Raw genomic sequence first — 16,317 nt, 5'->3', positions numbered from 1 at the left:
GATCTTTGAGGTCTTTGAATTTCATTCAGCTAAGTGGTGCTTAACAAAATTATTATTGTCCAATAAACTACAGCATATACGACTGTTACAGAATTGTTTTCTTTCTTCTACTGTAGCTTTTGTTTATCTTTGGAAAGATGATTTACTGATCTCAGTTAATATCCTGTTATCAGTAAATAATTATAGGCTTTTTGATCATCTTAAATTGTAGTACATCCTTCTTCCTCAACATGTGGAAATGTTAAATTTAAGTATATTCTGTTTCCATTCTAAATCAGGCTTGCATTCTTCTATAACATTAGAAACTGGTCTATGGCATGCACTGCCCATTGTTTTACAAAGCATTCATGCTGCTGCACAAATTTTGTTCTAGTTTTATACATACTAAAACAAAGGGTCAATTACTCTGTACCTGGAATCATATTATATTATCAGATGGATTCAATTGTTTGAGTTCCTATGCTTATGCAGTCAAAACAGAAACAGCCACAGGCACAACATAGAGGCATTAGCAGACTAAAAAATTACAGAAGTACAAAATATCTTTAGGAAAAATCCCTAAGGCAAGAGGGAATCCCAGAATAGTCCAATGAGCGCAGTGTGTTCTGAATCTCTGGGTGCTGACTTGTTGACAAGAATGCTGATACGTTACATGGCTTTAAAAGGTGATTAGGTGGCAAATTTATGGCTACCCATATCGGAGGTGGTATGCAATTGACTGCTGGGCACTAGAGATTTCTGGGTACTGATGTCAGCAGTCATTGAAGAATACTGCTGCCCAGTAAACAACTGTACAGTCATGGCCATCATTGTCACCAATACTGTCTCTCATCATTACCGACTAGTCAGGATGTTGAGGTCTACCCAGGTGGTTAGGAAGGCCCAACAGAGACTTCATTTCCTTAGGGTCTTGCAAAAGAACAATGTTGGACAGCAACTGATGATTTCCTTCTATCGGTCCACAATAGAAAGTGTTCTCTCATACTGTATTATGGTGTGGTATGCTGATTTGACAGCCATGGACAGAAAGTCCCTACAGAGGGTGATGAAGACAGCACACGATATCATGGGCTATCCCCTGAGTCTGCTAGATGTCATTGCAGGAGACCGTTGCCTCAGAAGAGCGAAGAACATTCTCAGGGATGACTCACACCCTGGCCAGCACCTTTTTAATCTCCTGCCCTCGGGCAGGAGATATAGAAGCATTATAAGCCACATCAACAGGTTAAAGAACAGTTTCTATCCATGGGCCGTGAGGCTGCTGAATGGAAGACAGCAACATTGCAGCTGACGTTCGGGGTTGGTGGTCGTAGGACAGCACACAGAGTGTAACAAGGACTGAGAGATTGGGGGGGGAGGGGGCTCATTTAATCTCAATGTAAACAAGTGGTACAGTGACAATAAAGTATTTCTATATTTCTATATCACTCACCTATGCTGGCAAAATACTACTACCCACCCCACATCAACTTCATTGGGGGGTTAAATGCAAAGTAGTTATCTAAGTTGCTGAACTGGAAACCCTAAACTGGACAGAAGCACTCTTTTAACATTTTAACAATAATAGCAAAATGCCCCAGGCTGTCCATGGTTTAAAAGAAACATCACACACCCTTGGACCTTTTACATTTAAAATATAAATTTGTGTTTGAAATGCATAAAGTGGATGTGAGGGCTCCTATTGTTGCCATATTCTGAAGAGCAAAAAAGAGGACACATTTGCCGACTTCAACTTTTAACTATGGATCTCTATGATGATTCTTATATACCCATGAAAAAGAGGGTGTGTCCTGGAAAAAGAGGACATATGGCAACCCATATGTCCAGATGATATACATTCAAATGATTCTGTAAAGGGTGCCCCATCTGCATATTAGTTTCTATGTGTTCTCCTCACATCCAGCCCTTTATGTTGCATACTCTGAATATGTTGCATTCAGAAAATGTCATTTGAGGTGGCCGTTACTCTGTGTACATACATGATAATAAATGATGCATTAATGCACAAAATAACAATAATCTTAAGTCAATTAAATGGAACATTTTTTCCATTAGGAAATGGGATGAACCTGACCAGTTCCCATGCTTGACCAAACAAACAGTATAGGGTTCTCTCCCTGTTTCTCGCATTTGGAGATCTTATAGAAAACCAATGAACAGTTGTAGATTATATGAAATATATTCCTATTTCTTCCTTTGAATGTGAAGTTTAGGGATCCCACCTAAATTCCTAATATTGTTAAGTTTGCATACTATTTAAGGCATATACTTTTTATTCAGATAGAAGGGCATTGCAGTTCTATTATCACATTTCCTGTTGCTAAATAGAATAATTACTTTTGCCTGATAATCTGTTTTGTGTACTTGATTCATACTTCAGGAGAAATCAAAGGAAGAGAAGGATTTGGAAACTGGTCAGAGTTGTTTTGCCAATTTTTTCTTGCTGTGCTTCCAGCACTATTCTATTCATGTTTACTCAAAAGTAAGTCTCATTGACTTCAGTTGGATTATTCCTAGGTCAGTGTATAAGATGGCAGCCTCATTTATGTATTTACATATACCATATACTCAGAGCATATACTCTGAGCCATATACTCAGAGCAGGTTTTATTTCTATTTTTGACAAATGAGATATACTTTATTATATAACTTATATTGAGTTCTATTCTGGTCATTTTTTGAAAAGCAGGAGAAAAATTAATTCACATAATTTACAGTGATCAGCATAACATATTGGCATTATATCACAACAAAGCTGATAGTGCTTTAAGTTAGAAAACAAAGCATTGTTGTATTGTTGAAGCTGTTTTGCAACATAGGACTAATCTATACAGTACTGGTGAGTTATAATGTTATAAATGTTTTATAAAAAGTGACAACAGGAGGCGCTAGTACAGCATTCAATAGAAAATTGCATTGAGAGCTATATAGCATTTTTTTCTTAGCTTTTTTTTTAGATCAGTGTAGATCCAGCCGCAGTAAAGCAGAGATAAGGCATTAAGTTTATTGGTTCAATATGCATTCCTTGAAAGTCATTCCCCTTTGTTTGACTGCATTTTACTTCCGTGTAAGTGTTCATAGGTTAACAAGTGTCTTGAAAATTAACTGATTTGTTTCTGATTAAATGAATGGAGGATTGCATTGTTTGTCTCATTTATGCCAATGGGACTCAACTGGCTTAAATCTAAGAAGTTTGATTTACAATGCAGTTCTGTGCATATCTACTCAGAAGCAAGCCCCACTGAGTTCAGTGGACCTGACTCCCAGATCATGTGCTTAGAAGTGCAGCCTTAACTGGGTTGCAGAATGAGGTGTTGTTTTCTCTTGAATGTGACTTCCTTTTCTATGGATGAAAGTGATGCAATCTACTCTGCTAATGCAACTCAATCCAGCTCTGGCTAATTACCAATGTGAAGCTTTCAAAATGGCAAGAATTTGGATGCATGTTCATGGCTGTATTAGCCAAAGTAACTTAGTGTAATAAGAATCCTTCTTGTGATTTTAAGACCACAGCTTGTTAGCTTTAGTTCATTGTTAGTGCACTGCTGTCTGTGATTGATATTTGGCACAGTGTCAGTCCTTAATTTACTTTTCACATAACTCTTTCTTTTTTTAAACTCCTCCCCTCCCCTTCCTCATCAGGTTCTCCCACAAGAGAGGCATGGAAGAGATGTCATTTGGGAATGTAAACGATAAGCTTATTATTTGGAATACATTTTTTCAATGCACTCCAGTTAGTATTATCAGACTGTAGTAAATTACCTTATACTTTGATAATGGGAAACAGATACTTCCATGGAAAATATTATGAAGAAAAGTGTGATAATATTAAATTTCTGACATGCTGTAAGTGGACATTGAGATTATGTGCTTTAAAGCACCAAATTGTGTTATTTTATCATAGCAAAGTAGGCTCTGTGACTGATTAACAGACTTATGAAGGTGAAGTTCCTGACTTGCTAATTATACATTTTTGTGTATGTAAAATCCCCATATGAGTAAGTGACTTATATGGAGGAATAAGGGTTACTCCTTCTTTAACCAAATACCATATTTAAGCACACTTGAAAATAGCAATCTTTTCTTAAACTCTGTTTGCAGGCAAAGTCCTCCTATTGTCATTTGAGTGAAACAGCTATCGTTTGTTTTTTAAAAAATAATACTATAGTCTTTAAGAGTGGGCACAATATTTTTTCCAGACTGATCAGTAAAATATGTAGTTATCATTCATTATTTGTATACTGAAACTTAATATTTCTTATTGACCACTTTTAAGGAACATTGTGCCTTTCAATCTCAAGTCATCTTTCAAAAGGTACACCTATGGAAAAAATGTATATTAACAGTTGTAAAACATAGCTTGTCTTAGAAGAATGTAAGAACCGAGAGTTACACCTGAATACCTGGTCAAAAATTGCTGAGTGAGTCCCTCACTCAAGACTAAACAGCTCCATTTACTATTGCATACGTAGGATCTTAAGTCAGGACTATCTTTCTTTGGACAGCATTCATGAAAGATCCCTGAAGACTCAGAAACTATTTTAGATTCTGGTATTCTAGGACTGCTCTAGAAAAATATGGAGGGGGATCCCAAATATTACATACACTGAGTTTTAACACAGCTTCTGTTTTTCCAAGATTGCAAGACACTGTTAAAATGCAGCTCACACATATCAGTGGAGAACTTGCTCCACAAATTCTAACTTTTAAACAATTATTTGACCCATCATTCCAATCCATTACATCCTCCGAGATAATAATTTCTGTATTGCTTTTCTGTTAGTGAAAATAAATAGACTGCCATGGGAGATGAGGTACTTTCTTTCATTAGAGATTTTTAAGCAGAGGCTGGATGGCCACCTATCAGGAATGCTGTAGTAATGGATATCCTACATAAGCAGCGAGTTGAGGTCACTTTCAGTAGTCTGATTCCATGATAATGTATTTAAAACTGCAACACAATCACATTCAGACTGCAGTGATTTTAGCCATAGAGTTGTGCGCTGAAAATTAGCAAACTGAAACTTTGCTGCCGATTAAACATCTTAAAATAAAATTAAAAAGAAGATACCTGAATATTCTGTTTGTAGTCCACATTCTTCACCATTCTGTGTTTCTTTTATCTTTGGACTTAGAATATAAAGAAAGTTAAGGCTCTTCAAAGAAATAGATTAATAAATTAAATAAAAATGAGAGGAGAAAGGCATTTTAATAAAAGTGAGTTGAGGGGCAAATCAGTAACTGAAGAACTTAGAAAAATGTAAGCTGACACATAATTATTAGACATAATTCTTGATATCAGTCCACAGCTGTCAACCTTCCCTTTTTTTTGCGGGAAATTCCCTTATTCCAGTGCCGTTTCCTGCTGCTTCCAGCTGCTATCCCGGATTGTTAGATATCCCGTAGACTGTCCCTGGGACAGGTGAGGCTGTTGATCTCTTATTTTCGAGGCTCCCCAGGACAGGTGAAGCTGCTGATCCCTTATTTTCGAGGCTGCTGATCCCTCTGAAAGTTGACAGCTATGTATCAGTCTAATTTTCTCTGGCACATTCGAGTGCTTTCACCATCTTGCTGCAGTATGCGGCACCCCTTGCCAGTACAGACAGCCAAGTCCCAGCAAACCCCAGACAGGAGTGGCTGAAGCTGCTGTGAGTGATTTAAGCTACCACATCCACTACTGGCCTAGAGCTACAAGCTGGCCACATTCTTTTCTGATCACAATTGATAAACTCACAGGCAGACACAATAAATTTGATGCAGGAAAATCTAGTTAACATTGCCCTTTCATGTCTTTAATGGGACAGTTACTTTAATTAATGAGGTTTTGAGTCTTTTGACTCAGACTTAGGACAGAGCATAAACAGTGTTCTTTCCAAAATTCAGAAATATAAGCAGAAAACTGGAAGATTTAGCTCTAGTTTAGAAACAAGACCAGATAATTTGGAACCCCAGAATCTAGCATGGAGTTTCGTTGGTAAAAATTTGGAACCATCATTCAGGTTTTTCCTGGATAGTTGTTATTTATGAATTGTGATTTAAAAATATATATATATTGTATTGTATGCATTTTATAGTTGTTTTTCCCCCGTTGTAAAATTCATTGAAACCTTTTATAATGAAAACAGTTCTAGAAATGGTTAAAATAATAATAATTTAATATAAATCAGAACCTTATATTTATAAGCCACTCTTGAAACCAAAGAAGAAAGATCTTTTCCAGAAAGGAAACTATTTGATAACCAATGTAAGAGTAAATAATAGGAAACACAAAAAGAAGACAGTTGTTTTATCCTTAAGGGGGCATTCGATCTGCTGTGATCTCTATTTCAGCCAGCTGAGGTACTCAGTTCCGAACCCCATCCTAGCTGACATAACTTGACATTGGCATAACTTGCTCATCCTGGCTCTGCCAAAGCTGGCATAAGCCTGTTCTAGGGGTGTGGTGGGGATGGGAACAGAAAAGGGGGACTTAGGCAGAATCCTAAGTCGGTTTAGCTGAGTCACATGATAGCCTGGCATAAAACAATATTTTAAAGGCTTGCTTTCCGTCTGCCAGGCTTAGGTAGAGCAACTGCATCAGCTCTGTTGCTGAATAGGGTTTGGATCTGGTATAAATTTTGCTGGCTTAATTTACACCAGTTAATTTTCCACCAGCTGCAACTCAGAAACGGCATTCGATGACTAAATTAAGACCTGCAGTTGTTTTTACCCTAAGCACGATAGACCTCACTTCACTGCATTTTTTTAACTGTTTGCTTTGCATTTTCATAACAATTTCATACCTGAGAATAATATTTCTTCTTCGCAATAATGATTTGACAACAACCTGTTATGATCAGAACAGAAAATTCAGTTAAGTCTTCCAATAGTCAGCTTGAGTTTTGCGTAAGATGTGCATTCTGTATGATTTCCGAAAACATGAAGTGATAGAAGTCTTGCATAAGAAAAAGATGAAAGATTCATAAATTAATGATTAGCATATTATGAATTGGTCTTACTCATTCTGTGATATTTACTCAAGGAGCCTACATCCCAACAGGAAAGGCCAGAAACTCAGGAATTATGGATAAATTAATAAACTAGCTGTTATTTATGGTTATTAATTGACACTGTTGGTTTTCCTTCAGGATTTTTTTAATCTTGTACTTTGCCTAACTGTCACCAAATTTCTTTAATGTCTGTCAGCTAAAGAGTTATTGCAGGTGCTTATTCTCTACTTTAAGTCAGAGCTAACAGGCATCCTACTGTAGAAAGCTTTTTTTAAAAAAAAGTTTCATCACCAGAAAGGCATGGCAGCTAGAGAGGCAAACAGCCAGGAGGAACAGGCTGCTGCTAGTGAGCAGGGAAGAAGGTGTCAGAATAGATATGCCAGATGTAGAAGTGAACAATAATAATTGAAAGCCCATTAGAAATGAAAACCTATGTGGGGACTGAAAAGTAATAGATAGAGCCAGAATGCCCCCTGTTCTGTGCAGAACAACAAAGCTGAAACTCATTGGAAGGGGAAAATCTTGCACCAGACAGTCTAGCCTAGAAGGGCAATGTTGCAACGTAGCAATTTCAAGCTACAGTCAAACACTATTCCCTATTGTGGGGTGTTTGTATTCTCATTCCCAAAACTTCTTACCCTTATTCTTTGATTTTCCCTAATTCTTTACTGGAGGGAAATATTATTGTTAGACCCATCACTTTAATGGGACCACTTGGCTCCTGCAAAAGGGAGGGAACAATTTTTAGTGACTTCAGTGTGGTTGGATGTATTCTAATAATTTTTGGTATCAGGGGACTTGTTTTTATGGATGAGGCAGCAAGGTTTTATTTATTTCCTCACTGTTCCTTACTAGCAAGATAATGACCCAGTAGGAACAACACTATGTCATGACTTAGTATAATTTCCAGGAACATAAATGGAAAAAAGAGCATTGCCTTCACTGGTCTTTTCTAGAGGTCTCATACAAAGGTTCCCTTTCTCTGATGGAAGAATTCCTTCTGCTAATGGAAGTGCCTTCTACAAAACCCTATGTGATTTATGTTTGTGTATCTTGGAAAAATCAATAGTTATAGGGGAAATCCAATGAAGTCATATTCAATAGACCTAAGTTTTGCATCTTGGAAATTGTTTTCAGTATCAATAGAGAACGGCTTATAAACTATCCTCCTTCCCAAAGTAGATCCAGAACAATTGATGTTATAGATGGGAGGAAATAAAGGTCCCATTTCATGTTTGCAAAAGACAAGAGAACTGACCCAAATACAGAAGATACTCCCTAAACTTTTGACTGTGCGGTTGCATAGGATTCTTAGTTCACATCCATCAAAGAGATTTTCAGTTAGGGTAAGTGGTTAATATTAAAGTGCTTCTATGTGTTCACCTACAAAGCAGCTCCGTTAATAGTTCATATAGTTTAATACTACTTTACAATAACCAGTGGAGTGGGGAGAAGGTGAGGAGAGAGACAGTTAGGATATTAAAGAACTTTTGAACGTGTGCCGAAAAGGCAGCTAGCTTTTAGCACCTGGTCTGCTTGGAATCTAATTCTGCATTCCAAGCTGAAGAACCTCTAGGGGAAGTGGTGCTTGATTTGTGGTATAACTGTCAACTGGACAGTTTCGTATTCTGAACCATGTAATTCTAAACTTCAGCACTACATGGAATAAAATACAGCGGTACCTCTGGTTACGAACTTAATTCGTTCTGGAGGTCCATTCTTAATCTGAAACCGTTCTTAATCTGAGATACCACTTTAGCTAATGGGGCCTCCCGCTGCTGCCAGCGCGCGATTTCTGTTCTCATCCTGAGGTAAAGTTATTAACCCGAGGTACTACTTCCAGGTTAGAGGAATCTGTAACCTGAAGTGTTTGTAACCCAAGGTACCACTGTACATGTTTTACAGAACTAAAGATTGCTGATGTGTTGCACTATTTTTCATGTTCGAACTTCCAAAAATACTACTACAGTAGCAACTTTTCTAAGCTTTCGAGACCAGCTATTTTGAAAACCATTTTAAGAAATATCAGGAATGTTTGCTACCTGGAAAAATATACTAGGAAGAAGGTAGGCGATGAAGTCAAAATGATTTACATTGGAAATATGGTAAGCACAGTCTTAACTTTCCCAACCAAGTCAATAGGAATTAAATGGGTTTAACTTGGCTTAGATTGTGCCCTTTCTTTCCAACAACTTGAAGGATTTTGTTTTAATGCTGTCATTTTCTATCTGTCGCAAGTACTAAAGTACTTTCTACAATGGAGTGAACTTATAAGGTGTATTTTGCAAAGGGAATTGACAATTTCTTACTAAACCTATAGAACACATACTGGATTTCAGTTATTTTAGCTTTGCTCATAATTTCAGTTAATTCCCTTCTAAAATGATACATCTTACTTAGTTTACCCCATGAAACTGTCCTCGATAGACACTGCAGACTCTTGCTCTTTCCATGCTGTGTCCATTCTGCCTGCATTTACAACCCTCTTGAGGAACACAGGAAAAACAGTAATATTTATAATCCCTACCCCCCACGATCTAAGTAAAAACTTCACTGGTAAGCCACCCACCTTTACTCTTTTGAAAGTTAGTAAGAATTCATCTTCCCTCCCATCTGCCTACTTCCTCAATAATTATCTCAATGGCTTACATACAGCCTTTTAGTATTTTAGTTTCCTAAGGCTATGCATATTATACCAGCTTTTCCATCTTGGATAGAATCACTACGGCTATCTTTGCAAACTGATGTCTAATGGAAATCGAGATTCCCCCCCCCCCCGAGGTTGTCGTTTGTCCAGTTATGACTCCAAAATGGCATACTTAATCTGCATTTTATTCTCTCTGAAATCTGACTTTCTGTTCCTATCTCTGTGCACATTTATGTTTGCTGAAACAAAAAACAGAATCAAATATGTCAGCTGAGAAACTCAAATCATATAACTCTCTCTTCATTTGATATTTATGGTTTCATTTACTTTAGATATAATCTTTGTACACCAAAAAAATCATTGAGGTGTCTTGTACATATAGCTCTGACATCTGACAGCAAATTAGTGCTGTTCAGAACATTAATGGCGTACAATTTTTCATAGATTCCACTGCTTGGCTTACTTAGCTTAAGGTACTGCATTCTTTATGGTTCCTCCAAATGAGTACAAATGATATTTGTTTGGTTTTAATAATAATAATTATAGTACAATATATTCAATTATTAACATTTTTCTTCAAATTACAGTCATTGAACAAGGAACTTGCTCATATTTGATGAGCGGTTTACTTAATTAGATGGTTTATTACCCAATAAAAATAAATTGAATTTACTGTATGTATCCTATTTATGATAGGAAAATATCAAATACTTTTCAGTTAATAGTAGCAAGAGTGCTTTCTTTCATTTCCCTTCCCACAATAAAAGTCAAAGGTCATTTAAAAGTTACAGAAATCATTTGGGCTCATTGCGTAAGACAGTGGTGGAGAAGCTCTGGCCTGGGGGCCTAATTAGGTCTGACAGGCTTTAGAGGTTGGCTCACCAGGTCATTTTGGGCAAACCATGCTCACCTTACCTGTCTTCCACTTCTGGAAACTTCAAGCTGTGGTTAAAGGAAGAAGCATACACTTTTTGAATTTTGCACCTTTTTATGATGCCTTGCAGAGCAACAGAAAAAGGTGCCGGCTCGACGCAAAGGAAGAATCGGGAGCACACATGGAGTGCACTCTCAATTCTTTCTTTGCAGCCACAGCTTGAATTCAAGCCATGGCTGCAAAGGATGAAAAAAAATAACAGAAGTCCTCCTAGAGTGTGCTCGATATTCTTCCTTTTTGCAGTTGAGTCACCTGACACCTGACAGATTGACTTCTGCTGCTTAAATGGGATTTCTTCATCCTCTCCTACAGTGCCCCCCCCCATGCTTCCAAATGGTATGAGGATTCTCTTCAGCAGGTTTGGAGAAAATGTGGGAGGCAGAGAGGAAAGGGAAGTCTTGTTGCATGAGTGTAGGTCCACTTGCTCAAAGTTGGATGTTTATAGAGCACCAAAGATTATGCAAACACTCATGATGATGATTCAGTTTATTTGGTCTATCAAATAAAGTATAGCATTTTCAAGGCAGCAATAGCGGACTGGAAAAAAACACAATATACATGTATTAAAATTGTACCTTTTTCAAATAAGATTACAACAAAATCAATAAACAATCAGAAATACAGTGGTACCTTGGGTTACAGACGCTTCAGTTTACAGACACTTCAGGTTACAGACTCCGTTAACCCAGAAATATTACCTCGGGTTAAGAACTTTGATTCAGGATGAGAACAGAAATCGGGCTCCGGCAGTGTGGTGGCGGCACAGCGGCAGCAGGAGGCCTCATTAGCTAAAGTGGTGCTTCAGGTTAAGAACTAAGTTCTTAACCCGAGGTACCACTGTAGTTACAAATACAAGCAATTTTAACTCTGAACTCATCTTCCCTTTAATAATTGTGTCCTAATTTTTCAGAAGCAGACAGTTTTGCAACTTATGAAACTTCATCGTGGTTGCATGCTGGTGGCTATTTTACAAAGGGTTAATCACTTATGAGTGCACACTGCCAGTAAAGCAATACCTGTAAATCACTGGAAAACTAATTGAAGTGGGATTTTTGTTGTTCCAAAATTTAGCATTAAGGTCTAGTCTGTGTTTTCATCCACTGATACCCTTTTAGTGCAAATACTACATTGCACAGAGTAATGTTCTGTAGGAGATCCCTGCAGCATTTTCTTCCCACAGTTATTGCTTTAGGCTTGCATTGCCAAGTAGATCTGAAAGTGATGCAGTTCTCGGAGGAACAAAAAGATGAATCTGCTGCTTTTAATTTTAAAACATATGTCAACAATATGTGGCAATGAATTAGTAAATAGTTCAAAGTGCCGCTATGATTTTTATTTTATTCGGCTCTATATATTCACATCTATTACACTCCATTTACAACAAAGGAAGCAGCAGATTGATATATTGTCAGACATCCTATCCATGTTTATGTATTAAATCTATTTTAGATAGAAGAGTATCACACGTCTCAATTTATTAGTTGTACCTACCTCAGTTTTCAAAGCTTCTAAGGTGAAAAATCCAAATGCAGCGTTCTAAAACAAAAATCTGTTGCCATAAAATCTACATTATCATTTCTGGTTTTTATTAACTGTACTTTTATTGTAAGATTTTTACTTTCCTCATAAACCTCGTGTCACTCAGACATAGGTTGCCATATTTCATTTCATCTAGAATTTTTATTGGATTCAGTTTTTATTCTCAGTTTTTGCTTTGTTTTTAGTATTGTGCTTGACATTCCTCATGGGGGCTGACTTATACTATATGTCCTTTCCTATGATGGAAAGAATGTTCTCCTGAGCAACCGTGAATGAAATTTGGTAACTAGAAATCTGTAGAAGTAGTATCCAAAAAGTACTTTGACTAGTCAGCACACTTCAAATGTGATGCTGTTCATTCTATAATAGACTGCTGTAATAAACTTGCCTTTGAGGCAGCATATATTTAGTCTGTAGTTTTTCTCTCTCTTCTCATTGCTTTGCAATATACTTTGGGTTGTGACCACATGTAAAATGACATGTTAAAGGTATACAGAATTGTGAAACCCTGTTTAGCAAATGCAGCACAGCAAAGCCATTTAAGGACTGTCTTCAATAAACTGAAATTTTGATTTCAATGCAGGAACACTGCAAAAATATTCATGAGATGAGTCATTAATAGAAAAGCTCAGTGAGTTGTTTTCTGGTCACTAACAAAAATTTTAAACTATTCTTTTAACCTTGTTAATTAGTGGCTGCATTGCAAATCTTGAAGAAGTTGAAAAGTCAATTTTCATTAGCAAAACTAGGCAATTGTTTATTTATTAGGAGCTGCCACCAATCCCACCTACCTCTATCCCCACCAAACCCTCCAGCCACTTCCCAAACCTCCTTTCTTTACACCTCAGCCAGCTCTTCTAACCCCTCTCAACTCCTTCAACCCTGCATCCTGTTGTCATTCTCACCCCCTACATTTTGCCTCAAACTCCCTGTTCCCCCACAGCTCACCCCAATCTCAGGATTCCACTGCCATTGCCACTCACTGAGGAGAGGGGAACAAAGGGGAGAAAGGCTTCACCCCATGCTACTGTCAACAGAAGGAAGTTTCTACAGGGTGAAGGGAGGGAAAGTCTCAATCCTTTTCATTTCCTTCTTCTCTACAAATGGCAGCAGGATCTTGGGATTGGGATGAGTTATGAGGGGATGGAGATGGGAGAGTTTGGGGCAAACTGGGTGGTGCTGAAAGTGACAGGAAGCGTGTGAAGGTTTCTGTTGTTACTGTAGGATATGCACAATGTGCTTGATAAAGTCTGGCTGGTTGCATGTACGCAGAACCTCCATGGCTTTTAACATCTAGCAGAGGAAGTGGCCAATCTGATTAGTACAGTGAGCAATGCCTTGTGGAGCAAGCAGGTAGTCCCAACCCTTTTTAAATTATCTTAGTGGCAAAGTGCATGAATGAGTCAGTATAAGTGGCTTGTGTTTGTTAGTCCAGTTTACAATTAATCATTTGACACCTGGTACCTCTACATCTGCATTTTTATACATTGCAGCAGAGGAATATTCCTTTTGTTGAGAGAAGAATCTGTCATGCTTGTAGGGTTGAAGCCAGCTGAGTATGAGCAGACCCAAGATAGGCAAGGGTATCCTGCCCCACAATCTCCTTCTCTCTCTCTTCACTATATTTTTCTCACACTCCCTTCTCTCTCTCCCTCCCTATTCAGCAGGCTTCCCCGGGAGCCCCAGGAGAGTCCCTGCCCCATTTCTCATATTCTTCCTTCCTTTAGGGCTGCAGGCTGCCCTCCCTTTATTGGCATCATAACACTCATGTTATTCCTCTCACATTGCATTTACACTTGGAGCGATACCCACACAAAGAGAATCAGATGTACATAATTTGCATACAATTAGATTATAACATTAAGCCTCTTAATTCTATTTAGACTAAAAGGGTGTTTAAAATGGCCCCATCCCTCAGTATAAGGACCACCAGCAGCAGATTTTCCTTCAGCAATGCAGTTAGTTTTCCATCCACATTAAGTTTTCTCACAAGCATTCATGTCATTATTTCTATGCTGTCTTTTATTGATGCAATGGAACATGTTTCCTGAACTACCTATAGAACCATTTCTACCTTCAAGCTTGCCTTCAAGGCCTCCTCCTAGAAGTCTTTTGAAAGATGGTGAAAACTTTTCTTCTTAGACAGGCATTCACAGAAAGATAATAAGCTAAGTTTGTGAATTTTCCCTGGTGCATGTTAGGTTTTAGAATGCTGATGCTAATGTTTTATGTATTTTATTGGTTGCTGCTTTATGGGTTTTGTGTTAGGCTTTTTGAATTATAAAAAAGCAAGATAGAAATAAATAAATTAAATATCACCGCATACACCACCACACACATAATACCAACTGAAGGCAGTTAACACTTTCCTGCTGTGGGCTGTCAACTTGTAACAATGTCAGAGATAGAGTAACCCAATAATTTGCAGCATTCTTATTACTGTTATTCTTGAATCCTTTCTATTGTTTAATATGATTTTTAGCTGCTGAATTTTTATCTCAATTGTTTTCCTGCTTCTGATAGTCACAGTTTTCAGGGGCGTTATTCTAAATCTGAACAGAACAGTGACTTAAATATTTTTGTTGTTGTTCTCTTCTAGCTTTATAACCGCAACAGACAACCCAAGAGCCAAATTTTATACTGTGGGTTTTATACCTTAATGCAAATAATAGACATAAGGCAAGGACTCAAGGGTGCACACCTGCATAATTCAAGCCTTTTCTCTTCAAAATATTAAATGCTACTAGGAAAGGGCTAGGACAATATTTATACAAAATCTGAAAAGAAAATATGAAGCCATTGCCTAATGGTTATTTTGAAGGAAAACCACACAGGTTATACAAGCATGTTCCCCTTGTAACAGGCATAGTAGGTGCACATTTGAGTATCAGAACCTGAATACAAAATATATTCAGTTTTCTGACATTTTTGAATGCCATATTCAGAACGTGCTTCTATTCATTTTGAATAATTAACATGAATTAACTGGTCCCATTTATCTAATCAACTCATTGCAAACATGTACAGTGATGTGTTGTAATTTGATTACTCACCAAAGTTCTCTTTAAGTTCATTAAAATCAATACAAGCCTTCAGTTGCTAATGTGCTCAGCACTAATTACCCAGCTTGTCACACAGTAGTTAGACATTTTGTATAGTTGTTTTGCTATTTCTTTTTATATTTATCTCTTGGATCTACCGCTAATAAATATATATATGATTCCACCTGATTTTAAATTGGCTAGAAATGACCAGTTATGTGTCATTTCACTAAGAGATTAAATGCAAGGATAAGACTTTGACATTAAGCTTTGATTCTGTGAAGCTACATTAAATATTTTGTCAGTAGAAGATTTGAAAAAAAAATTGTACGTTTATCATATGTTGTTTAGCTTACAATATACTTTGGCATTTAGCAGCTGTGGCAACTGTGTTAGATAAGTAATTAGTGTTTGGTCACTATTTTTCGTTACACACATAGCTCAAGATTGTATTATACATTATGAATAAGAATGTGTGAAAAATACCTGAGAAAAATTACTACTTTCCTTCAAAAATTTCAGTGGAGTTAAGGGTTGTGACAACTTAGGGATGTGCTACACATGCATCCCTTGGAGAGAGAAAAACAACCACCATTGACAGCAAAGCAGACATACACAAAAATCCCTTTATGGCTTTCTCCCCAAATTATTCCAGTGATTCACTCTTCCTATACATATTGTAAACATTTGCCATCTACCATCCTGTAGCCCAAGGTTCAAGAATACAAATTATTCAGCATAGTGGTGGAGGATTCATGACTGCAGCAAGGGCTAGTCAATCGGCACTCTGCACAGCCGTTTGGGAATGAGGAAGAGCCATGGGTGATTGCATGATTGGTAAAGGGTATAACCAACCAGCACTCTGAGCAACTAGCTTCTCGTTCAATTTGGACCTTTTTTGAGGGACGGGTGATGGGACCGATTGCCCTTGAGCTTAATTCACTGGAAGTTTGTGTGTCTTTCCTTTAAAAAAAATAAATTATTAACCGACCAATCAAATCAAATCATATCACATCCACATCACATAAATTCCAAATTACAAAGCCGAATTTTAAATTTTTGTTGAGGGGACCCATATTTCAAGATCCAAAGGGGGATTCTGATCATCTTCTTTGCTACTGCATTAATGTCCAAATCAGTCCAAATAAAGTTCATAATTCTATCCAG

At 37.4% G+C, this 16,317-nt stretch overlaps 1 protein-coding gene across 21 annotated transcripts in view; it reads left to right on the top strand.

The window, feature by feature from the left end:
• Nucleotides 1-16,317, top strand: part of TENM3 (teneurin transmembrane protein 3) — a 1,299,256-nt gene that overhangs the window by 746,001 nt on the left and 536,938 nt on the right. The window contains exon 1 of one of the 21 annotated variants that reach the window (XM_081875188.1): nt 5,347-5,464. The exons of 19 other annotated variants lie outside the window; for them this stretch is intronic. The gene's annotated coding sequence lies outside the window, so the exon portion shown is untranslated. Of the gene's footprint in view, nt 1-5,346; nt 5,465-16,317 lie in introns of those variants that run through there. One more of the 21 variants, XM_081875191.1, reaches the window with a different exon arrangement.

Source organism: Podarcis erhardii (assembly GCF_964252035.2).
Source record: "Podarcis erhardii genome assembly, chromosome: 9".
In the NCBI taxonomy this organism is placed as follows: domain Eukaryota; kingdom Metazoa; phylum Chordata; class Lepidosauria; order Squamata; family Lacertidae; genus Podarcis; species Podarcis erhardii.
Note: the sequence above shows the minus strand (reverse complement) of the source record. Positions and strands in the feature narration are given on the sequence as shown.